At 45.4% G+C, this 24,989-nt stretch overlaps 2 protein-coding genes across 9 annotated transcripts in view; one reads left to right on the forward strand and one right to left on the reverse strand.

Moving 5' to 3' along the window:
* LOC139787425 (growth factor receptor-bound protein 14) overlaps positions 1-24,989 on the reverse strand; it is a 248,550-nt gene that overhangs the window by 200,665 nt on the left and 22,896 nt on the right. For 2 of the 7 annotated variants that reach the window (XM_071726505.1, XM_071726510.1), the window contains exon 2: positions 11,495-11,748. The exons of 4 other annotated variants lie outside the window; for them this stretch is intronic. The gene's annotated coding sequence lies outside the window, so the exon portion shown is untranslated. Of the gene's footprint in view, positions 1-11,494; positions 11,749-24,989 lie in introns of those variants that run through there. One more of the 7 variants, XM_071726502.1, reaches the window with a different exon arrangement.
* The window catches only part of LOC139787417 (SET and MYND domain-containing protein 4), a 107,464-nt gene that overhangs the window by 17,097 nt on the left and 65,378 nt on the right, over positions 1-24,989 (forward strand). The gene's annotated exons all lie outside the window — the stretch shown is intronic.

The raw sequence follows: 24,989 nt of genomic DNA on the forward strand, positions 1-24,989 counted from the left end.
TTCGAGAACGCTCGGGCGCCGGGCGCATCCCGAAGGAAGAGGGACTCCTGGCGAGACGGGCTTCCTTGACAAAGGCCAGCGCGGAGTATGCCTTTCGTCGTTCGCGCGACGACGAGTCGGGAAAGAGGTATCGATCCGGCGAGCCGGGCTCAATAATTCCGACAAGGGTCCCTCTCTCGCTCCTTTAACGCGGGAACGCAATTTGTTAGCTCCTGCGCGATGCACCCTGGTCCGCCGCGCTCTTCTCCTCTTCACCTAACTAAGTCCTCCCTCGCACGCGGTCACGCCAATTCGGTTCTTGGTCTCCTTGTCCTCTTATTGGTTCTTACCTCGCCATTCGGCTTAAGAGCATCGATCTTATCATTAATTCGGGAGATGAGCGCGAAGGTGAAATTGACCTTTGTACCCCTTCGAATATAGAGATTCAATAGTGACGCGTAAAGTCAGTTACTAACCAACGATCGTTTATATACATGATCGAGATAATTTTTCACAAAAGAAAACAATAACGAAAATATCTGTACGCGTCGAGAGAATTATTTGACATACGGTATTAAGTGCGAATTTAAATTCTCATACCTGCGTCGCGCGGATTGTTTCACTGTGGCGGAACATGTTGCGATACGTGAGCTCGGTATGCGATCAGCTGTGCCAAAACTCGTAAATATTCACCGGCGCGCGCATACCTGATTTTATGGCTATTATCGCCGCGCAGCTTGCGGAAAGCTATACCTCCGTTGCAACACCGCGCGATAGAGCGTAGCGAGAACACGTGCCGCCCACATCGATCGACTCCGTTGCGATTAAACGAATCCGATATCGATAATGAGGTGATAGCGATAATGGGACGATTTCACGAGTGGCCGTGCGTGCGTCTTGCTCACAATGCGATTTCGAGTAAACGCGAGACTTGACAATTTTTTTAATCGGTAATATTTAGAAATATTCATCCTGCAGAGCATTCTTCGATATAATCGATCATAATTCATTCTGGTATGCAACAGATGACGATTAGCATACTAAATATAATTCCGAAAGAAAGAGAGAGAGTTTTAAAAAATATCCAAGTTTCTTTTTGAAAAATTTGACCTGTTTGATCGATCGATTTGGCTATTCACTGTCCACGGATGAAGCTTTCGAAACTCGGGGGGGATCAGTTTACGTGCATGCGACAATTTGGCAAGTACAATATCGCTTTTTCGCGTATCAAGAACCAACGATATTGCCTACGATAGTATCTAACGAACTCCGTCATCCGGTCGCATGGTCCATCAAGGCCAAGGACGAGATGTCAGAAAGGACAAGTGGTCGTAATACAAGCGGAGGAACGAGTTTCATACCGGCCAGAAGTTTCCCCGAGATTGCCCAGTTACACAAGAATAGTACCTCCGGTTTATCCTAGCACCAACCCCAAAAACCGATATCTCGTTCGAAGCAAAGTTCCGAATAAGTTGGTGCGCAAGGAAAACGCAAGGGAAAAAGTTGATACCCACGAAATCGATAGGTATGGATATCACCGCTATTTCCCCGGAACAGGTGTCACGTATTTCGCGATGAATAAAACCGATTACACGGCATTTGCGGTATATATCCGTGTGTCCTCTCTATATAATTATATACCTCGCGCGATCTCGCGCGTTGGCCTTCGTGTTTTATTCGAAACTTGAGATAACTATAATGCATTTATCGTGTTATGCGTTTCATTACATCGAATCGCCTGCAAACGCAATACGTCAATTAGTTGTTATTGAATTAGCGAGGTGAGTTTATTTCACTGTTATCGTACCGCCTGTCAAAACTTTAATTTCCGTAAGAGCGTCGTCGAAAAATTCCTTCTCTCTCTCCCTGCATTTTCGCTCCTAATGTCCCTTCCATGCTGCGGCGTTTACGAACGGTGACGCGAGCTCGCTTGATGCTCGACGTTGAGGGACGTATACACCTCCGGCCTTTTCCCGCCTTTTATTTCAACGACAAAAACACGATAGCATTATCCGTGCGCACCGACGCGATATCAGGGGGGAGTTTTGTGCGGAAAAATTTCCCATAATAGCTCGCGTTTACGGCGAATCATAAACGAAAATCCGATAGATCGGAATTTGCGAACTGAGCTCGCGTTCGACGGTTGATCGTGCGAAACGTCGTGATACAGAACACGATCAGAGTTCACGTTTCGCTATGATCTCGTCAAATCACTACTTTCTCGTAAAAAGAGATCTGAACTTTTTATCGAAACAAGTTAAGAATTTTCGAAGATTTCACGCACGTCTTGTTTTGAGGTGTAAACTGAATAAAATAGCGATGGATTTCATAATTTTCACGATTATATTTTCCGTATTTAAATTATACAGCATTTATAATGTTAATCGCTCGTTTGTAATGTTTATCGATTATATAAACAGTTTTCTTTAGATGAATTATATAATAATACTTGGATATTTCGAAAATACTTAGAACAAATAGAGGAAAGATAAAAGGCTTTTGTGCAACCTGTTCGAGTTTTCGTGTAGCGCTCGTAATACAAATAGATCTGGTCCGAAGTTAGAACTGACCGGAAGTTTCTTCGAAATGACCGGGCAGAAAGACAAAGAAGGGAGAGAGAGAGAGAGAGATGGGGGAAAGAGACAGAGTGAGGGGGGAAAGAGAGAGAAGGAGACAGAGAGACAGAGAGCTCTCTCGACTTTACGGCAACGCCGGCTCGGAAACTGGGGGTTACGCAAAACGGATGAGCCCCAGAGATACCGCGCATCGTTTACCGACATTTACTAGCGGAAGAGATGGTAAATTACGCTCGCGTATCTCTCGTGTACGAGCTGCTGCTGCTGCTGCTGCTGCTGCTGCTGCTGCGCACGGTAAAGCATTACGACAATATTTTGCTTTCGATTCGGAGTTTGTTTTCGATGATATCCATCGAGTGTTCGATAATGGGTACGGCAGCAGAGATATTTTCTGTTGAAAATTGAAACAATATTTTCTCTGGGGAAAATTCAATCAGAAACTTTCGATCGCAATTTAATTGTGCCTTAATTGTCAGCATAATAAGTGTAATCAGGATCGATTTTCTGAAGGTAATAAGAAAAATAGGATGACGTTAAAACGTGAAGGTGAAGTGTAATATCTCGCTCTGTCGATTTGGTATTTTTGTCCGCGGGTACCGACGTATGATCGATTCCTTGCGATCCTTAATGCAAAACCACGTTTACAGGCTTGGCCTGTCGTCGCTTATTTTTCTACGCGATGATAAATGCGCTTACAATCCGTCGATTATCGATCTTATTCTCCTTTGCGCGCGGATCTTTTCTTCAAGATTAAAAATATAACGTCCCCCGCGGTGACTAATGTGACGCGCGCGACATGTGTACGCGTCGAAAATAACATCGAACCATCGAATATCTCAACGAAAGTTTTTAAGGAACGTCTTAAATGTTCAAAACATGTCTCGTGCATAGTTTTTTCGCTGTAATTGTAATATGAAACGGATGTAAAACTAATGAGGTCAATAATGAATGACCAGTGGTTGTAAATAATGTATTGTGTCAGTTTATAACTGTATAGTGATTAATAACCGATCGTATCACATATTTCGACATAAAAAGAATATTTTTAAGAAATTGGAATTATATAAAATAAAAAATATATGATATTCCTTCTAACTATAATTTCTAAATTTTAATTCCATGTTCTAAAAATTACAATCAATGATAATTTGAAAAATAAAAAATAAAAGATGAAGGTGAGGGCGTATATCCTAAAGAATTATTTAATACTTATCTTAAAAAATCAAAATTTGCGAAGTCAGCGAAAGTCTCAAAACGCCAAGTCGAGCAAATCTAATTCTGCATACGTGCGATATATTTTTTCCTCCCCACTATGATTTTCCTGACTATATCAGGATAAACGTAGATTATACGCGATTATATAGATTATATCAGCGAGCGGTCGTTCACCGTTTCGCAGGATTGAAATCCGGATTCGTCGTAATTATATTGATTATACCGTTCCCGGAATTCCAGTCGACCGTATAATCGGCGACGACGAAATTATTCGCGAGCGTACAATAGTAAGGACGGAAATCGCGCCGATAAAAGAACGCTTTATCGCGCGCGAGGTAACCCCTCACAAAGGGCTCGCTGTACTCTTTTTTCCGCACATATTGCCGCTACTGTCGGCTGTCACGTTTGAAAGCTCCTGGCACGCGGGATTATAAATTCGGCAGTGGAAACTCGCCAGCAATACGAACGCACAACGGTATGAACATTCCACGGCGATCGACTTTACGAAGCCAATTTTATCCGGTAACGCTCAAGCGGTCGTAGCCTCGGGGAAATTCACCTCGCCGCACTTTTTCTCCCTTTTTTTTCACCTCTTTTTTAAATCGCTATCTTTTACCCAGAGTCCGGAATCCTTTATTCGCGCGGCGCGCGCGTCGGTCCCGTCTCTTCTTCATATTATTGCGGAAATCCCTGCTGAAACGCGCGCGTAAAAAGGCCGTTCGAGGTAAGGTGACAAATGGTCATACGCGCAAACACCGGATCCTCGTGATTGCGCGGAAAACGTATCGAATGTTTGCCTCCCCTAACTCACTCACGTACCCTCCAGTTTCTCTCTCCACGAGGCGTTTTCGCTTTTCAAAGCTTTCGTAGTAATAATTCCCGAGCGCGCGCCGGCACAAGCGCAGCACGACGAGCGATCTGGCCGGGAAATAATTTTTAATTGCTAAATGGATCTATGAATCGTTTCGCGTAATGAAACCGTGTTATTTAGTTAATTGCAGGTGCGAACCTCACTCGGCCGCTTCTGGCGATATATCACTCCTATCGCACGAGTAATTGCAACGTAACGCGTGGTCGATCGATCGCGTCGTCCTCTCTCGGTGAGAGATGTCTCCCCAGCAAACAGTCTCTTTTTCTCTCCCCCTCGCGATCCCGCAGTCAATTTCCCCGGGTACACAATATCGGTGCCGAAGCTGCCAATCCGAGCGGCTGCGAAATCGGATAGCGCGTCGTCTCGCGAAAACGTCCACGTGCCGTCACGCTCGATAACAACCCTCTGCGTCTTCCTCTTACGTCTATGAGGGTCGCCGTCATCCCCCTCAAAGAACGCCACGTTCTGCCGACATGCGATTCCATACGGGGAGATCCCCGCGAGATTCGCGCGGCGCGGATATATCGCGCGTCTTCCTCGGGACATTAATTCGTCTCAGTTCTCTCGCAGTTGAAATAATCGCGCGTTTCATCGGCCGTATCGCATCGTGAATCACTCGAGCCCGTTTCCTCACGCGGCCCGTATATTAACCGCAGGTCAGGTCAGCTGGGTTTCGGCGAAGCGGGCGCGGGAGACCCGACACAATTTACTGGCGCCGACGAGTCTGACGCGGAAAATCTCCGTGTGTGTGTTTCGCAGGAAGGCATCCGACTAATAAAAGTCCCAGGGGTTTGTGCCTAATGCCCGTATCACACTAGCGGCTCGCGGCCGCGACTGCGATTGCGATTTCGTCTCTTGACCAATGAGAAATGCCCGAATTGCCAGCAGCTTCTTTCTCATTGGTCAAGGGACGAAATCGCAATCGCAGTCGTGGCCGCGAGCCGCTAGTGTGATACGGGCATAACGTAGCCCAACGTTGCACGCGCGCGCGCACCCGTCATCGCGTTAGCAAAGGAATTCTGACCTTGGCACTGATACCAGTCCCCCTCCCTGAAAACATTACCGCGGTCGTAATCGCAACGCAATGCCGGAATCTCTGGCGACTATTGAACGTGAGATGAAATAAAATTAGAATATTAATTTTTCTTTCTTTATAATCCTTCTAAAATTATATTCATTTTATTTATTAGTATTTGAATAGTTAGTTTTCTCTTAGTATTTATTATTTTCTTTTAAAAATGAGCACTTTTATTACACATTGTTATTTTATTATATTATTGTACGCGTTTCTCTCATTTTATTTTGACTTTTTTTAACTAGATTTCTTTTTATCTCGCGTTTTCTGCAGTCTGTTGCACCGACTGTAATCATGCGCATCGGACTAGGTGTTTCTATACGTGTCTCGGTTATGTCTATGCGCATAGTATATGCTGATAACATTTAGGAATCCGGCCAAATAGCATACCGTGTGCCAAATAGCGTAACCGTGTCATATCTTGAACAACGATAAAGTAACGTGGCTATAACCCGTCCAATATTGATGGCATTCATTCTCGGAGCGGATTTATCTCGCGTTTCGGACAGCTCGTAGATGTTCTCAATGCCGCGGCGGAAATAAAGGGACAGCGCCGACGATCGTTTTCGACGCAAGTACGGTTTTTGTGGACTGTAAATATATTGTAGCCTGTAAACCTTACCAACTCTCGACTCGATGAAACGAAGAAAAAATAAAGAGCCTCGAGAGTAACATCGCCGGTGTGTAAAGTTCGTATCTCTCGGCATCAAAATTCAGTAGTCTTGATTAAATTTCTAGCTTCTCTTCTCCTCAGTTCAAAATTCTTAATAACATCGGTGAAATGAATTCTCACGATTAACATGCATTAAAATTGCATTCAGAAAGTCATACCCAGCATGAAAATCGAATAGTTCTTGAAGTGCCTTCTCGCTTCCTTTCCATGAATATCGAATTGTAGAGCGTTGTGAGTTCAGGAAATAAATTTCTTTCAGCGAGATAACGCCGCGCAACCTCTCGTGACCACGCGAGGAAACCGGATTCGAATTGCTCGTTGTCCTGATTTTTACGCGAGCGCGTGATGTAATCCGGAGCGAGTTATTACCACCGGCGAGATGATGTTCGTGACAGTCCGGGCACGACAGACAATCATGACCGTTCAATTAATTTGTATAGCGAGCTACGTCCAATTTTATAATACGTTTATGATACTAGTACAAGGGTGTCTAGACTATCCTCTCGCGTGTTCGTAATATATTCGTGTCACGTCGCTGCGCCGGCGTGACTTTAATTACCACGTACGACACTTATTAACGAGCGAATTTCATTTCCTCGAGCTATAGTTATGACGCGCTCATAGTTAATGCCAAGTCGATTTACCCAAGACGATCCTGTGCTCGTATTACGATCCCGCCTAATGCCGAACCGTTAATAAGCACAATGGATAATGAGGAGCTATTCGAGAAATTGCACAAGTAATGGAATCGATTGCGGCTCTTTTTTCTAATTTACCGACGTATATCATTTCCTTTTTCATTATACAATTATTTAATAAATAGCTTTGTACTTGTTTATACTTTCGCGATTCAAAAGTTGGGATTTTCGTTAGTGTCGACATTACTTCTTGGAAAATGATTCGAATTTACTGAAAACGACGAGTGAAACGATTCGTAAAAGGAACGTGCACTTGTAATCATAAGATGATAACGCAGACACATGCCTCGGTCAGACGCTCCTTCGCAATCGCACGTTCCATCGAGCGCATCCAATTTTGCGACTTGCCAAAAGCCGTTTGCTCCACGTGCGTTCATCGCGCCGTACGCTTGTCTCACTGTTATGTCGCGCGGTAATTAAGGATAAAGGCGTTTATAGCAATATCTGTCGCCAATCCGCGGAAGCGAAGGACGAGACCAGACATTTCCGAGCAGAAATCGCGTCGTTACCTGTGCATTTCGAGTACGTGCTTCCCTCGGAGTTGGAGAGATAGAGTTTTCGACGAGAGATCAGGTGGTTTCCCGGGTCAGGTAATATCATAGTCATATTCCGCACGTATATGAAACTCGCTAACTAATTTCGCTCGCGCGTGTGTTACACGCGTCCGAAGAATAAATTGCTTCGAACGGCACGTTCGATCTATCGCATAATTTATGTATTCTATCAGAAAGAAAATAACGCGAGCAACAATACAAATCAAAAAGTATACGTAAACCAGAACTAATCTGCGATACAATGACTTTTGATCATAACTTCTTATAATTCTCTTTCTTTTTATTTAATGATTACTTTTGAATGTCAAAACGCGATGTACATATTTACATCTGTTTTTCAACGAAAATCTCGCGGTACTTAAAGTGTCTCGAGTGCTCATTGAAATGCTTCGCGGAATAGCGAATCGACGGTTGGAAGTCGAGGCGTCGCCGCGTCGGTTGAAAAACGTCGCTCCAGGGTGATCGTTTCACACACTGCGGCGACGTTATCGTCGCACGTTCTCACCCACCCAGTTACGAAAACTGGAAAAATAGGGAGGGAAAAAGAAAGAACAGATACTATTCGTCGAGCGGAATAGCGGCATTCCCAAATGGAACGCGAGAGCACTCCGGTTATTAGCGCACTTAAGTGCCGACAGAGAACTTCGGTCCCTCGTGTCGTCGAAACGAGGGTGGGCGGTCGATATCCATCCGGTGCGCATTCCCCTTGCCCTTGCCGATGGTCCTTCCCTTGCTTGTACCGCGATATGCATAATATTTACACTGCCCCCAAGTGCCAGGCGCGTCAATTTCGCCAATTTCAGATATATGCACGCGAATGCACGAGACACTCGCTGCGGCTGCAGTCTCGAGCTGTGTGGTATCGATAGGGTGTCCCGGGTTGTCCCGCACTCCGTTCCCCGTACAAATTCCCTGCGAGCTGATCTACGATCGGCTTGTCGTCGATAAAACAAAAAGTCGTCCGATTTGTAATTCTTTGATTAAAAGACGATTGAAAAAAACCAGGAAATTGCGCGCGAGTTTGTCTTTAAAAGTTAAGATAGATCAATTTGTTCCTCGGCGAGTGTTAAATAGGAAAACGTTACTTTGATAAGATTTTATAATATTTAGAACGAAAGTCTTTAAACTTAATTGAAGAAAATCTCGCTACAGAAGACAACGCCCAATCAAATTATCGTTAGAGGGAAATCAGCTCCAAATTGATTCGTATAGATAAAGGGAAGTACGGGACACCTTGTACACCAGCGTACGCCGCAATTCCGAAATTCCCGATCCTCCTCGGGCGAGCTGGGCCCGGCAAGCGGAGCGCGTAAATGTGAAACGAGTTCTTGAGTGTAAGTTAAGCCGCGGGCTTACGCGCTTATTTAGCCAATTATGCTTCGGCTCGCAACATCCGGCGAGCGTTGTTCGCGGTTCGAATTTAGTTTCGCGAGAGGAATAGTAACAATGTCTCTCTGTTATCGAGCGTGTTTAAGCGCTATCTTAGCTTATAAATGGCTTTTTTCTCAATTTGGTACAAATTTATACCGCAACATTTACATAATTCATCCGTAAGCTAAACTTAAAAAAATTGAATCTGAATTAGACCATAAATAATAAAATTCGATATGTAAGAAAACCCATATTATATATTACAATATTATTTTAGTAAAAATATATTTCATTCATGCAATGCATTTCTCTTATTAGCCGTAATGCGACTTTTCTTTCTTAATTTCTTTAACTACTTTCGATTTCTTAATATTTCTCACCAAAAAAAAGCCATCAACCACGATTGAGGTCTCCGCCGCGCAATCAAAACTATCGGACGAACAAGTCCCGATCATCCCCAAGTCGATTCGTTTGAATGCTATCGCGTCCGTAATGAGAAAAATTAAAACGATCGGGAGAATAAAGGGGAGAACGAGATTAAAGCGCGGGAAAGTTAGGGCGGGCGTGCACGGGAGGGACATTTGATTCCGCTCTTTCTCAATGAGTTTTCTTCGGCGACGTCTCTCTCTCTTCGTAACTCGAGATAAACTTTTGGCAGGTAACGTGGGAAAAACGATAGCGCGCGCGTTTCTCCACGATCCGTACGCTACATCGTCGAGTACACTCGACTGTTATTTCAGACTCTCCTCCGCCCGCTTTCCCCGTCTCTCTCTTTCCCCGTAGTTTGAGTTCGTACTCAGATAGCGTCCCGTGATGGCAGACGGTATCGTCTTCTCTAGCGGACGGGCGGCACGGCGCAGCGATGAACTTTATGGAAATGGTCAACATTATTTTTCCGTACACGGCATTCAGTCGCCGCCACCACTGCCGACCGTAAACAATACGGACACGGACGATACGTCCCCGACGATAGCGGTACAGCATAACGTCGCATTTTACGGTAAACAGGCCACGTATAATTATCAATCATGGGTGTCTCGACCACACGGATTCGCGATCTCGTGATTCCGCTGCATCGCGCGAAATATCCGTCTGTCTAGATCTGTCTCGTTGCAGCTTCAAGATTGCAATAGATGCCACAATTAAAAAATTTTCTTACAATACCCATTTAACTGATAAATTTGTGAATTGCAAACATGACTCTAAACAAACATTTGAAGTTATCAACAAATTAAGAGATAATTAATTAATTCTATTTATATCAGATAAACTTCTATTAAATATGTATTATGACAGAATTTTAGGTCCAAGATTGGACTATGATATTTAAGAATTAATTAATGACATGTTATGTATATTTATAAATTGCGGAAAATAATGAAATTTGAATTATTCCGTAAAAATTGCGATTCCAACAAAAATAATGTATAACTTCAGCATTTCGCCGTTTATAAGATAAAAATTTATAAGATAAAAATGATTGCTCTGACGCTGTCGATTTGACCAAGGAACAGCAGCAGAACGATATGATATCATCATCCGCCTAAAATTTCCTTCACAAGGTACGATTTCGCCCGTTGTACAGGCTTCCCCGTGCCATTGTTTCCCCGGATACTCATTGTTCCGTCCGCGAGGAACGACGGAAGTAGCTGCGGCGTTGTCAGGGTGGCCGGGGCTTCTCTTAACATCCCTCCGCTCTCTCTCCGGCCTCCCCGCTGGATGTCGCATTAGCATGCGCAAAGTTAAGGGCTATCAACGTCGCGACGTCGGAGTTCTTCGTGAACAGTCAGGCCGTCTGCCTGTCACTTCCAATGATTCGCAGTTTACGATGTTTACGAAACGCGAAAGGGCCATTGCCGTCCAACTCTGCCGAGAATTCGAGCCGTCGTTTCTCGTCGTCGTTAACGTGCCGCGCGCTACGCTCCTCTGCCCCGCGCGACCCTTCCTGTCCCGATTTCCGCGTCAGGGCTTACCGGTCAAGTCGACTTAGCGAACCGGAGGGGAGACCCCAGCGCGAGGAGACGCTTTAATATTCCGGCGCGTAATCTGACGCAGATGCTGGGAAGTAAGTGCGGGATTTACGGAGTATACTGGCGCAATCTATTCGTAAAATTAACTGCGTTGCCTCCCTCACGCGCGCGTTCTGCTTAAGGTTGGGAATTTACGAGCCCGAAATAATCGATCGTTCCGCGCGCGCACCGCGCGCACCGCACACCGCCGGCAGGTGCAGCCGGTATTAATCTTCGGAATGCAAATGAAATTTAGTACCGGCTCTCTAACACAACGCTTCCCTTCCTTTCTGCCTCCCTTCCCTTCCTTTCATTAACGCATCTTCGATATCTTCGATATCTCCGCCCGTCTTCCAGACTCTACGCGATGGTCTTAAGAAAATCTTAATACCACGAACAACGTCGTTGCAGCGTTCTTGTTCGCGTTGCTACGCGACCAAAGTTCGTCGGAAAATGACGCTCGTATTACTCACGCTAAGTAGCATGACTTGGCATTGCACACGGGATCGTCTCTCAGGCGCAGGGTCCGTTGTTCTTGCGCCGCTCCTCGCCAGCTCCTCTCGAGAAAGAAAGAGCGAGAGAGAAAGAGATAGGGACAGAGAGAGAGAGAGAGAGAGAGAGAGAGAGAGAGAGAGAGAGAGAGAGAGAGAGAGAGAGAGAGAGAGAGAGAGAGAGAGAGAGAGAGAGAGAGAGAACGGTCGGTTTTCCAAAGTCCCAGGGTCCGCACCTGGAAAACGCAATTAGCCACGCGTCAAGACAGCCCCAGGACTAGCACGTTGCGGACAGGCTACTGTTTATCTAATGCGCGGATCCCGAGAAGTTAAATGCCCGCCGGCGTCAGCATGCAAATTCTTCACCCTCGCCTCCTGTTGTTTCGTACCTTACGAGACGCCTTAAGGTATTAATCTACTTGGAGTTTCTCGCCAAGTCGGGCGAAACTTAATCGAACTCACGATTAATAACAGCGACGGAAAGTTCCACTGTCAATCACGATTAATGTTGACGATCTTTAATCCGCTGAAGTATTTGCAGGCTACCCGCGCGTAAACTGCTCCGAGTAAGCTCATATATCTCCCAGAAAGTAATATACTTATACATTCCCCGCCCAATGGCTGTTTGTATTAAAAACAAAAGTCTACTTAGGGACTTATTTACGCCCGCTACATATATTTAGGGCTTTCAAGATGTTTGTACAATTTTTGCGCCATCAAATATTTGCGCGCCAACTAGCCTTATCATCGGGACACTTTATGCATTATTGCGACGGGCTACCGAGCAAACACTCCACGAATTTCTTAAACGCCGTTACGTTTAAAATTGCAACGAATCTCCCTGGACGCCGACGTGCCGCCCTGTGCTTAAAAGTCGCTGAAAATTTAATTTCGAGATTGTTGCACAAAGTTTACGCTCCAGCTGCGTCCATCAGCTGGTAAATTATGCAAACGCATCATGCGCCTCGCGGAAACACGATCCCGCTCTCCGCCCCCTCCCCCTTATCCCTAGTTCTTTCGAAAGAGGTCGATCTTTGACTTCCGCTGCACCGTGGCGGCGCGCGGTGGCGGTCTCCTTGTAACGAACTCCTTCGTCGAGACGAGGTGAGGTCGAAAAGTTACCTTTTCTTTCACCCCGACCGATATCGACGTTCTCGGCGCGGCAAAAATGATCATAAATTGAGCTCCGCGTTATCCGACGTGCACTCTCGTAAGTGTATGCCGGCAGCTCGTTGAATTATGCAAATACATTGGACTTTGACAAACTGCATCTCGACACGTCGGCGCTGACGAAGCGGGCTCGACACGCCGAGCTTTCGCGCGGCGCGGGAGTACCGAGAGAGAAATCAGTCATCGCGTTTGTTAAACTCGAGAACAAACGTATACGGTAAAAACCGATGTCGGTCGCTTTAGAAATCGGCTTTTCAATAAGAGCTAACTGACGTCGGTTTTTATTAAACAAATGTCAGTCGGTTTTTATTAAACAAAACGAGGAAGGCACGAGGTGATAAATGCGATAATTCAGTAACGCATTACTGAATGCCCGTAAAATGCGGCGTTTCTCAACCACTACAGTACTACACGATACTTGAATAGCGCGCTCCACTCCTCATGTCGTCGCATTACCCTTCGAAACGCGATCACGTCAACACTAAGAGACGTGTATAACACGATCATTGTCTACGATTCTTACAATTAGTATTGATCAGTTGAAATAATTAACTATCTTACGCTATTAACAATTCGTGTGTTAAAACGACCGTTATTTATGGAAGCAAATATTTCGCGTAATTTTATTTGGTCGAAATAAAAATCAGAGCGACAGGGAATAAGAATTACAAATTGTTTCATGATATTTACGGACGATAAGAATAGTCTTTTGACGATTACACTTTACAACGATTTGAGTGTATCTCATATTACTCTTTGAACTCTTTGCCGATTGCCTATCGTTTGTAAATTGAAAACGCGGAGTAACACAATTTGCTAACTGGAAAAATTGAAAAAAGAACAAACGATATCGATTGTTTGTCAATATAATATATCGTGTATACTGTGGGATTGCTTGTATGGTTGAAGTCGGAAGTGCTAAGTGTCACGCGATCATTATATTCTAGTGATTAAGGTACACGCGAAATTTAATTAGCAATATTTTCGCGAAACCGTGGAATACGTACAAAATGTATTGTGCATGCGAGAAAGCACACGCACAGACACATACATATACACACTTATGTACATAAAACTCATTAGATCAATGCATCATTTATTGACACATTTTAATGTTTTATTATACGACAGAATACTAATTACGAGATACACCAGTCGTCTGAAATTTATAGGACAAACTTTCGCAAGCATAAATAAAAAAAATAATAGGAGATATTTCATAGGTAGAATAAAAAGCTCGGTAAAAAGCGATAAATAAACATGACATAGTGATTTTTGTAAAAGAGAAATTGCATTCACACGTATCTGTTATGGATCCTATCGATCTGTATCTTGACTTTATGTCGCTTGAAATAGGGTGAAGTAAATTACTTTTATGTTAAAGAATTTGTTATTTAAATTACGTTGGAATTAACAAATTACGTGTCAAATCGCGTGATCTCGATTAAAATATTTGTCATCTACATGTATGTTAGAAAATCCGTGAGGAATCACAAACGCAATTTGTAGAAAGATTAATAGGGGTCCATGTACGTAATATACAAGATATGAAATCTGTTGCATTCTGGAGTCATCAGAGAATAATCGTCGAAGATTTATCGCCGACTTCTGGTGGCCGAGTACTCTCGCGATGTATACCCCCGCGAGGCGAGAGCATGATTAGTATGCAAATGAGCTGCGTCTTGACAAACGGCGGCTCCGTACGCAGCAAGTTATTGACTCACGCCTACGTTACGACATTTACGACGAGACGAAAGTATATGCGCGTGAGTGCCTTAACGCCGCGCATAAATAGGATTACGAATTTAACGGTTAGCCTCGCGTGCGATGTATTGTATTAGCTGATAGGTATACGCGTGTGCAAAACTATGCAGACGTGCGCGAGAGCGAGAGAGAGACAGAGAGAAATTAAAACAGCACTTGGCGGTTGGCGTCTGTCACCCAGGTGGGAATCGTCGTCGCTTCAAAGTTTAGCTTCGACTTTATTACCTAATGGATACGCGCATAATTATTCGACGCGCGCGGCAATTATGCAAATGCATCGCGCTTTGACAAGCTACTCCTTGGCGCGTCGCCGCTAATGGAGTACCTGGCGGCTTAAAGCCTCAATAACGTCGACCCTCCCTCCCGCCCCGCCGTCGCGTCGTCGTCCTACTGCTAACGGAGATGAGATCGAACAATTTCTCTCCTCGCCTCGTTCTCATCGTCGCGTCGCGCGCGCGTCAACGACGACGCCTCGGAAGACGTCTCGTCGCGTTTCGTCGCGATTTGCATCCCGCCGCCGTCGCCACTTGTCGCGCGAAACGCGCAAGGTCGCCCGCGGTATTATGCATGGCGTAACCGTTCGCTGTAGTTTCGCGCAGCGAAATTGCCCCGCGCGGACCCCGGTTGCCGGGGATCAAGAGAACCGGCGTCGGAGAGCTATGCGATGGCGAATAAGAGCGATGCTTATAAAGTATTCATAAGCCCCCAACGCGCGCGGGGGCTATAGCCGGGGCCACGGGCTTTATACTTCGCGATGTATTTTCGATATCTCCTCCACCGCCGCGCCGCTCGTAACTTACTTTACGCTTTTCGCGAGTTTGATGGAAAACTCACGTTTTTGTCGGCCGGCAAGCTTAATCTTCGTATGCGGTAATCTTCGGCTCTTTTTGCGCGGTATTACCCGGATTCGCTCAGGCGTATCGATAACTCACGACGCGCCGTGAAAGAGCCGAAATTATTTCCACGGAAATCTTAAGTAGTAGCGATCAAGGATCGATTTATCATCGGACAGTTTAACGGTGCGGAGGATTAGCCGGGGAACTCCTTCGATCATTCTTCAAAATTATAGTCCGTTATAGTTGCTTCTTGAAAGTTTGCGAGAACTAGCAAGTATATAATGACAATTAATCTACATATCGAATATTCATTTTCTTTTTGCTCGTTTCGCGTTATATTTTATTCGTGACAGCGGTATCGAACATTATACTGGTTTCAATCCCTTTACGGCTTCTACGGCCCTGTATATAGCTCTGCGAGTCTTCTGAGAATTCGTGCAACGCGAATATTAATGCGCGCGTACGTTGCCGCGCGCGCGCACGAAGCGGAAGGAACATCCAGGAATCTATTTCCTCGCCTCATACATGATTCATCCATTCCACTTTATTGACGTCACGGTTTAATGCTTCGCGCGCGCATAAAAAAAAAGTTGTTTCTCGTCGTAATTGAGGCACTTCGACGAACGATTTGTCGAGGAAAGAGTTTTATTGGTACGACTCGAGATGAGACTCGAGGGGGGACTAATCGGGGTTAACTCGGTTCGGCGATTGACGTTGCGTCGTCTGCACAACGGTTTACGCGGCTGGTTTATACGCCCGCGAGCGCATCCCCCCCCCCCCCCGCGCGTAAATGCGCACTTACGCGTGTAGTCACGTAGAACAAACGGCGACGCGCAACGGCGTACAAATGTCGCGACTTTGGAGAACTCGCGTTCGGGCATAGACGAAATTACTGTGCTCCACATAAGCAAATTACGGAGCGTAATTGAAATTCATTACGTGGTTTCCGCGCGTTACGGTTATTTCCCCGGCGGCGAATTCGCTTTCGCCGCTGCGCAGCTTAGCGCGAGGGAATTTTGCACGTAGAACAAAAGCGCGGGCAAACAATAAATGAAACAGTTCAATCGCGATTCAGTGATTCTGAACGATGAGAGCAAATCAGTGGTGGCTCCGTACACCGATAATTGATATTTTTATTTAAATCATGTTAAAGAAAAGAATCTTTTAATAAATGGACTTTTTCAGTCAGTAAATAATTAATAATATTCTCTTTCTCTGATTATTATTATCATTATCAGACATCGCTTTCGCGATTGCTTAATTCAAAGTTTAAATCTCATATGTTGCATAATACGCCTATATGCTGCATAAATCCTGCTGCGATCAAAGTTGGTAAATTCAACAAATTTCATTCTCAATCCACGAGACGGTCGGTTATTTCTCCGTATATGAAATTTATTCGTAATAACAACGCGCGTAATGCCTTCGTTTCTCATACCATTTCCCGCAATGCATCTTCGGGATGCTCGTCGCGCTTCGGGACGGCTGCTAGTCAGTTCGTACATGCGCCATTGTCCTGCCTGCATACCGTCGAAAATCCTCCACTTAGTGGAACGCGGATCTACGTATCCACCGGAACGTATCTCTGGAAAAGCCTTGAAGTCGCGCGGCGGAAAGGAACTTAACTGAAGCGAACGAAATAAGCGCTACCCCGCTATATACGTATATACGTCCAAGATTGAGGCGCTATTTAAGTGTGAATATAAAATTTTTACCAGCTCAGTGAGTCGATTGTCGCCGAAAGACGTCGGCAAGCGGAGTCCGACAGCGCGCGGCTCGACGCGACGTTTCCAATTCCCAGCGGGACGAAGGAAGATAGCGGATTCGAACTCGCGAAACGTGAAAATCCGCGTCGTTCTCTTTTTGTTTCATCGTCCGTGTCAGAAGGGGGAATGGCGCCTTTAAAAAATGCAAACGGAGAGACAGCGGTGCCAGTTTCGGTGCGATTCCGTTAAATTTTTCATTCATGACTCTTCGCCTAGAATTAACATTGATCGAAAATTCAAGGAGGCGCCATTAACGAATAAGAAACGAAAGGACACAGCTCGGTACAGTTGCTCTCGGTCACGAGATATTGATCAAGCTAAAAAAAGAAAGAGAGAGAGAGAGAGAGAAAGAGAATTTGACAAATAGTTTACGGATCGTCTTTTACATCGTGTGAAAAATCGCGAGAACTTGCGAGATTACGCGGTGTGGTTAAAGTGTGACTTTCAGACGGAAATTTGCTAACCATATGGAATTTTCAAATAGATAACGTATTTTCCAATTGCAATTATATTCCAAACATTTAAATACTTTTTGCATATTAGCCTGCTGAATCTGTCTAAGTTTCGGGAACGCAACATTTCGAACTCAAATCCAGGATCAATGAGCGAAAGAATTCGCGAGAAGAATTTCTCGTGAAAATTCCGCGCGGGAAACGCGCTCTTCAAAGAATTGACTGATTTAATGGGACACCGTCAACGGTTTGATCTCCCGGGGTTTAATTAGAGTCATGTTAAACACGCGGCGAATCGATGGACGAAAAACGGATCGCGTTATGCTCTCGCCGCTCTCGAAAGGCATTACGTTTCAAATATGCCGCTACGGGAGAATCCGAGAAGGGAGGGGGCAGCAATAACAAGAAAAATATACGATCGGCCGTGCGGTGAAATACCGGTGGGAACGGGGAACTGTATATACCGCCTCGGCAAAAATTTTAAAGCCCCTTTGAAGCTAATGGCTCGTACTTTACCGGATTAATGCCAAGGGTCTCGCGCGAGATTTGTTTTGGCGCTTTCGATTTTAGTTAAAGAGCACCCCCGGCACCTGTCAGCCCGATACGTGGTATATATATATATTATGTATGTATGTGTGTATGTATGTATGTATGTATGTATGTATGTATGTATATATGTATGTATGTATACGTATACGGGCCCGCAAATTGCTCGGATTCTATTCGCTTCTAGAATCGCGGGAAAGTTCTCTCTCTCTCTCTCTCTCTCTCTCTCTCTCTCTCTCTCTCGACTCCGGCACCGGCAACGGTCGGAGTTTCGATTGTTGTACGTAGCCGAGAGCAACAATGGGACGTATTGTTGTATCGAGCTAAATGTCGAAACTTCTCTTTAAACATCGTCATTACATTTACTCACGTTTCGCGCAGAATTCCCACCCCACTCCGGTCCATCCTTCAGTCTACCACCCCTATCTCTTTGCTTCGCCTCGCGAAACTTTTCGAAGCACTGCCACGTCGAAGATCGTGTGAATAAGTAAGGGACGAGGGAAGAAGGACGCCGTCTCACCCCACCGTGGATCGGTACATTAGCGGCTCGTAAATTTTGATACACGTATAAATAGTTTTCGGAGGCATCCTCATATTTTCGCGTCTCCAACGTCGCGCCGCCGCCGTCGGGAAAATCGTTCGAGATACTCCGTACACTTGACTCCGTCCTTTCTCCTATCGGGGACGTTTCCACGCCCCCTTCTTTTCCCCGTCCCCGCGCCTCTCTTTTTCGAAAAGTTCTTACCACCGCCGATAATGGTTCTTCGCGCGTCTTCCACATCGTTCGCGCGTGGTGGAAAAGTATTATGGGCGAGTGCGATCGTCACATCTCGGTAAACATTCCCGCCCTCGTTCATCGTGCTCTCCGGGCATTGTGTACAGTTGGAAATGGAATCAGGAATAAACGGGTGACCGTTGTAAGTGCCTTCGCTTTTTCGCCGTGTCGTCTCAAGTACGGTCTGCAAAATTTCCCGCGCACTGACCAACAACGCAATATTACCATAAACGTAATACAGTGTGCCATAACATATTGGATGTGTACTATATGTAGCCGACATCGGAAACAAGTTGCAAGCTAATTCCGCGAGGAAACAAAGTTGACAATTTTAGTGGTAATAAACATCGCAATATTCAGACGTTAGAAATCATCCAAAGATCCGCGATAAAATTTTGAATTGAAATCTTTAACACATGGAGGCTTTCGAATTTGCAAGGCTTAAAAGAGATAAAATTTGGAAGAAGAAAAGCATGAGAAAAAAAACGGAAATTCAGTTTATGTTCGGTCAAAAGGAACCGAACTGCCAAATTAGAAGGAAAGGATCGATCGTAGACGCATCATTGGCGAATACTCAGGAAATATCTCCACGTCGGCAACAGGCAAACAATACCGAAATCAATTCGCCGGCCGCCGATATTCCGATATGTATCAATCGTCGTTCCGATATGTATACTCAATAGCAGCCAGCAAGCCGCAACAGATGCCTGATTGTGGTTTCGTGTCACTTACACGTCGGTTAGCAGTGACGGTCGGTTATAATTCACGAGATCCCCTGCGCCCGTGAAAGGTTCTTTATTAACGGTGCGACCCACCCTTCTCTCCGCCGAAAGCACCCCCGCCCTCTCCCGGTTGCTTCTCCCGTCATCCCCACATTTCGCCACTCTACCTGTCACGCTTCGTGTAATGCGAATTTGATTGTCGAACGCATTCTCGATATTGCAGCCCCATTCATCTCGCGTCGGCGACTCCACGCCGTCGAAACGAGCTCAACGTCGAAAGTACTTTGTACGCCGAAACTACCACCAGACTGGGTAGGGCGCGACCACGCGACCGTGATGGCGTTACTAAAATTCCCCTCAAAGCAACGAGGCGTCGAGCGTCCAACACCGTTGCGCGCAATCGTCGATAATCGAATCGTGTGAGATGCGAGAGTAATCAGGAAAGATTATGGAATTAATTAAAAGCAGTTATCTCTCTCTATCACCCTGTCCGGCTCATTGGTCCGGGCCTGTGGCCCGCGTGGGTTGGAGAGCGATAATTAGAACATTTCGTGAGGTGAGAGGATATTCTGCGAACTGCTTCGTTTTTAGCGCCTATCTCGGTGATTTTATCTTTTGGGTTAAGAGTTGAGACTTTCGATTAAAAACGTGCGTGATAAAACAATTTTTTCCTGCTTTGTAGAGAATAGTTAATATAAAATCAGAAGTAGATAAATATTTACTAACTTCGCTTCAAATCACTGTGAAATTTGACCCTCCGGAAGTCGAGGTACGACCGGAGGGCGAAGAAATAGCGTCTTCACGATGAGTCTATATAAATTTTGCGCGACAAGCATCCAGGACGTAGCGACTCTATCGATGCAGAAACACGCGCTATTTTTCTCCTTCGAGAAGAATTTAAATGATTCACCGATCGGCAACGTCCACGCTCCTCTCTCTCTCTCTTTCTCTCTCTCTCTGCTGTACAGCGGGCGCGTTCATCCGGAAGACTTTAATTTCGTTGTCGCGGCAATATGATTTTACCAGACGTGGAATAAATTTCGCGCTGCGCGAGAACTGAATCGCAGCGATAAAGTCGGCGAAAGAGAGATTTGTATCGACGCGAGGGGACGCGAGCTACGTGATTTGTTTGAAATTTTCGTAATAATGTCGCGCTGCGCGCAATGCGAGCGAAACGGAAAAAGGAACAGGAGTAGAGAAGTGTTTCGAGACATTCTCTCGCTCTGTCTCTCCCTCGCTCTCTGTCTCTATTTTTCTCTCCCTTTCTTTTTTTCTGCGTAGAAATAAATCCGGACTCGTGCCGCATCCATAATGCGAAAAAGCTCGCGATACGATTTCATTACGATTACTCGCGGATGTACGGTCGGCGTCGGCGGAAAACGCTAGATAAGGCCGCGTTAACGCGAGATACTGAGGACGGACTCGGAAAAATTCCGACTTTGCGTATTCCGGGAATCCCTATCAATTAAATCGCGTCGTACATTGTATTGGATTTGCGGCGCAGAGTCTCTTGAATACAGAATACGATCGTGATCGCCTTGTTTTCAGCGGCTCGCTGGATTTCTGCGGTTCTTATCCGGAATCTGGAGCGACGGGGAACAGGAAAGGGTGGAGGGACGGGGAGGAGAGGAGGACGGGACAGATTAAAGTGCATTTTTATTCGTCGCATATCGGCCGTGCCGGACGCGGATTAATCTATGGTAAAATATTACGCCATTCGCGCGGTTTTAGAATTCCGAATGCGGATGCCGGTGCCTCGGGAAAGCGGAAAATAATGGTCGGCGTAGCAATAAATAAATGATCACGCATTCACCTCCGGTCAATGAGTGTAGGCCAAATATTTATGGGGGCGGGCCTGCGATAACGGATAAATAGGCGCAATAAGGGGGCCGTTTAATTTACTCCCGATAGAATTCGAGTGGCCCTTTTCCCTCCTATCCGGAGTCCGGAATTGTCGCGTTGAGTCCGATTCGAATGCGATTCCGTCGTTGCGAAACTAACACCCGTTATCGTATTGATGAGAAATGCTTCCTTCGACCTCTCGCGCGTAATAATCTGGCCGCGGCCGACACAACAATGACGCGCCTTGTCGTTTTTAATCGCCGCGATCGAAGTGATCGATCGCCACTGCGATTTCCACGGCTCGGAAAAAATGTGTCGCGAAAATGTTTCGCGGAAAAAATATGCACCGGGAAACGATGAGTGGACCAATCCCGATGACGACGACAGACGATCATGGATTGACGACCTGTCCGTCCCGCCCGCGTTATAATTTACATACGGGGTGTCCCAGAATCAGCGACTCTAGCTGCATTGACAGATACCTCGAGCAGCTCCGAGTCGAATCTCCCTAATTGATACGTCAAGACGATACGTAATTTATCGTACCTTTTTTGATATTCACTGATAACGTTGGTTCATCGAAATTGTACTGGTATCAATACTGAGTTGATAAACAACGACCGTCGTGGTTGGAACAGGAAGGAAGCATAATTGCAACCAGCTGTTTACTCATGTAAATTGCTTTGCCCGTGCCCCAAGGATGACAACGGAAGAAAGGAGAATGGCGAGGGAGGGATGATTTTAATTGCACATCGTAGCTCCGTCGCCGCGTCGTCTCCTTTTCTGTGCGAAAGTAATATGCGTCGGACCGTGCGGAATTGGAAAATGAACGAGTAAATAAATGCAGGCACGTCTATAGAACATACACGCGTTGTAAAAATATACCGGCAATCTGGGAACTGCTCGATAAGACAACTGCTTTAAAAGCGTAGTAATTTAATGTCATTGGAATGTGATTTCGATATTTTTCAAAAAAATATAAGAAAATCCTAACTGCACTAATATATGTTATAATTTATGTTGATATTAAAATGCGTATAAAATTCAAGATATAGTAAATATAGTAAACATAGTATATATATTTCAAATATAATTAAGGATTAAGATGCGTTACAAAATTTTGTTTTATCAATGGCAATTCGCTCTACCATCATCTGTCTCAGATAGTATAAATCCACCTGCACTCGGTTCGTCGAGTAATCGATCAGACGTATCTTCGTTAATTCGCATGACGTCTTACGAAGCCATCGTTTTCCCGCTCATCGTCCTCGTCTTCTTCTTCGTCGTCGTCGTCGTCGTTGTCGAAGACGAAACTGTCAATGCGGTCGGATAAAGTATCGCGGCGCCGAATATACGGCCGGGAGATTGCAGGCTTAACCGGAAGGCGAGCGACTGGGAAAAACTGGCTTTGGATTTACGCCTGTCGCCAATCCCGGATATATACGCAATGCCATCGATGCCCGTCGTTTTATCGAACCTCGGAGATTCGCAGTATCGTCGAAGAAATTCGTTGTGGAGCGAGTGAGAGGCCGGAAGCTCTCGTGGCACAGCGGAGCAGCCGTTCCACTTTTCAGAATTTTAGCACCCGCGTCACTGGAGAGCGTGCCATTAATCCGAGAGGATACTTGATCCAAAACTGGCTTCTTATCGCCCAATTCTCACTGTCTACTTTACGAGCGCCATTTAAACGGTCGGTGCTGGCGACCGCGACGGCAAAGAGAGAAGAGAAGAAAGAGCCTTACTCCATATAGTCCGACTCCATATAGTCGGCCGCGACTCGCGTTTCGTGCCCCTCGATGTTTCCACGTACTCGCATTTTATTACATAAACCGACGTAGGAGAGAGACGGCGAGAGGAGGAAGCGGAGACACGCGATGTGCCATACGAGAACTCCGAGAGCGAGCCCGGTAAAAAGCTCTCAAAGAGCTTCTCCAGTCCGTGATAAGCGTGGACCTCCATTACGCGCATACGTATATTAAATAATATCCTTTTTCGTCGATTTTTCCACTTTAACCATCGTTCACTCGCGTATATATATCTATATGTATAGAGAAAGAGAGAGACAGAGAGAAAGAGACTGTATTCGAGCTTTCCTTTTTTCGAAGAGGGATTTGTCCGTTTCTTGTCGCTAATGGCACGTCTCGGTGAAAGCTCGTCTCGCGTTTCGCCGTCGATCGCTTTCAAAGCTAGCTTGTGACTATAGAAATCAATCGAAAGATTATAGGAACCGTTCGCGCGTTACAACATCTTCCCGTCAAAAGCGCGCGGGCAGACACGCGTGCCAGACGTCTCCTTACGTAACATCGGTATTGGGCTGCTGTTTTACCGCAAAAGGGGCTTATCGGGATTCTTCGCGACGATGCGCGAAAAGTTTTGCTGGTCCGTTATCCCGCGCTAGCGAAGCAATCCCTGTTGTCGAAAGGCTTTATTCTCGCCGAGAGTCTTTGTGCGTGATCAGAAAGTGAAAGAGGTGCTTCACCGCTGACTTTAATCTCTATTATACTCGGGGACGATAATTGCCGGTACACGACAATGAGGGATGGGATCCGACTCTTCGCGTACATTGATGACGATGCGCTTTAGACGACAAATGCCTTTAGTTACTTTGCTATACTTATTGTAAAATTTATGCACAGAAAGAATTTCATCTTCTTTACTGCATATGCAAATATTTTCTTTCCAATTTTTTTACTTGGATTAATAGTCTCAAATAAAAAGACCCGCGTTGCCTCTGGATTTTAAAAATAAAAAATAGCAAAAGTAATTTTATTTCAATTTATTCTCAGTTTGATACTATTTTTTTATTTCAATTATTTTAATTTAGTATCTAATTTTATTGGGTTTCATATTACTCTAAGAAAATAGAGAGTGATCCATCAAACTGTTTCGATTTAAATGAAATGATAGGGGTACATGAGATTGAATCGGACGAACCGTGAATATATGTATCAACTTGATCCCATCCCTAACGACGACGAGAGTCCAATCGAGCGCCCAGACGAAATTCGCGCTCGATCGTGACTGACCAATATATAGAAAACCGTAAGCTCTCTCCCGTTCGGTCAACGACCGTCATTCCGATGTGCGACCGCACCAAAACCTCGGGGGCGGATATCGTTGACGACAGCCTGCAATCAACAAGAACGTCGACAACAACGTTACACTACGCTGTGACGCATGCGCGTGGACATCGCCGCTCGTCCGTCTGACACGAGCCAAATTAATTGCGAGCGCAAGGCGGGATCAATTAATGCGCCGTGGATACCGCCGAGCAATCATGGCCGAAAGAATTCTCACGAGGATAAAAGGATAGCGCGGTAGGGATATTCCGGCGCGGCGGCGCGGCGCGCCCGCCTCGCCTCGCCTTGCCTCGCGCGACGCTTTGTGCATTTGTGATTAAAGAGCGGAAATCGCTTAATCCGCGAGTGATAATTTATAAACAACGGTATATAACAGAGAAGAGCCAGAGGAACAGAATGAAGCGAACGTAACGTCATTTCCAACAAATAAATAACGCGCGTACGGGGAAAAACTCACCCACACGGCGTGACACTTTATGTGCATTTATGACTAAAGAACAGAGATCGTTTGACCCGAGTACAAT

Source organism: Temnothorax nylanderi, unplaced genomic scaffold (genome assembly GCF_030848795.1).
Source record: "Temnothorax nylanderi isolate EJ_2023f unplaced genomic scaffold, tnyl_v1.0 TNYL_tig0009_pilon, whole genome shotgun sequence".
Lineage (NCBI taxonomy): Eukaryota > Metazoa > Arthropoda > Insecta > Hymenoptera > Formicidae > Temnothorax > Temnothorax nylanderi.